The sequence below is a fragment of the Buceros rhinoceros genome, unplaced genomic scaffold (genome assembly GCF_000710305.1).
Source record: "Buceros rhinoceros silvestris isolate BGI_N320 unplaced genomic scaffold, ASM71030v1 scaffold6319, whole genome shotgun sequence".
NCBI classification, from domain to species: domain Eukaryota; kingdom Metazoa; phylum Chordata; class Aves; order Bucerotiformes; family Bucerotidae; genus Buceros; species Buceros rhinoceros.
Window position 1 is genome coordinate 12,438 of NW_010430847.1, and position 1,763 is coordinate 14,200.

Here is a 1,763-nt window from a genome sequence, read left to right on the forward strand (position 1 = left end):
CCTTCCTTCAAAAGAGGAAAGTATATAATGCTATCAAACAGAGCAGTGTGATGAATGTAATTTTTAATTGCTTTATAATAGTTTAAATGTCTACACTTCTGAAGCACTCTGTTCTTCATGCAATCCAGTCATGTATCACTTTTGAAATATTTCAGAGGATTTTGTGATACATCCTTAAGTGTTCTGATGATTACACATGCTGTAACCTATTTCTTCACAAACGCATTCCATCTTTAATTTTGTCCTCTTCAAGATACAATCATCCTAGTATCCTTTTATTCATAAAGATTGTTCTTTTACATACTTTCTCTGTCTTACCTATTTGTTAATTCTGTTTCTCTGTGATATCAAGCATACTTCATTTCATGCTTCATTGTCCAGGTTTTAGTTTCAGCTCCACTATATTAAATGTTCCCACCCTTTTGCTACATATTTTATAGTTGACAGAACAGAAGTGTTAAAAGCTTTTCTCAAGCAAGGAGAAGGATGAGTGTTCTTAATGTGGAATTCGTTTCCTTCAGAAACTTGATTGACCCCAAATCTTATGACTCCACAGACAAGAAAAATAGAATTCATTAAAGGTAAAGAGCATGTCAGCACACTTCTCTGAAGTTAAAATACTAGGAATTTTCTCTTTTCTCCCTATTTCCCACCACTTCCCAAAAAAAGGCAAAACCTATACATTAAAAAAAAGATTAGCTATATATTTTTTGCCTAAGATTACACATTATTAGGAATTTTGTGTACCCATGTTTCTGATATCAAAATGTTCTACTTCCTTACATTGAAGACTTGACTTTTTGTTTTAAACACTTAATTTCCTGGCGTAGTTGTAGTAGTGGACCTGATCACAGAAAAGGATTTCCAGGATCTGAGGAAGTCTTGAGAACAGGGGGGCAGCTTGGAAAGGTCTGTTAGAAAACCCTGTGGTAGATGCAAAAGAGGTGTTAATTATAGCAGAACCCTTGGAGGCTGAGGAGATGCTCATAAAATAGGCATGGTTCAACCTGCCCATCACTTTCTTTTTGTTAAAGGCTAGATAGCCAAATGACACATGATCCTGATAACTCAGTTAGAGGAGATCTTGGAAGCAGCACAGATCATCGAAATAGTTGTAGTCCCAGAAAGTGCAAGTTTGGCCTGAATGGATTACATTCCCCAAACTGGATCCATGCTGTAGTGACTGAAGAAATGACTTCTCTGCACACTTAAAAATCATGCCAAAAAGTCATATGTGGCATCCAGTCACCTCATGAAGGCTGATAGGGTGAGCACAGTCCACTTCCTTGGAGAAGGACCATGTAGTTTCCCGAGGACTTGGGCAGAAACACGAGTTGCCCTGGGCTGAAGATCCATGGACGGTACCTAGGGATTTACTAGTAAGCACCCAAGAGAGAAACCCCCAAGGATTTGGCCTCAGAGGGAATTAGTCCCTTCAGCTGCTTGTGGTCACATTGAGACACTGAGGAGCCAAGAGCTAGCAGTGAGAGTCCTTCTTCAAAGCCTCTTCTTCACAGGAGTTCAGTGGAGGAACCACAGCAATGGCTTGGCCAGCTTGGTCTGGCAGTCTTCTCAAGCCGCGTGGCCAAGGGCCCAGTAGCACCCTCAAAACGGAGGGAGACTGAGCCCTGGTTTGTGCTTTCCTTCCTTTGCCTGGAAGATGAAGTCTCTGCATTTGTTATTGGAGGGGCTGGGAGTGGTCAGCTTGCAACAGTATGCAGGGGGAAATGGTCTTTCCCCCTTGTACAGCCTGCTCTCATAAT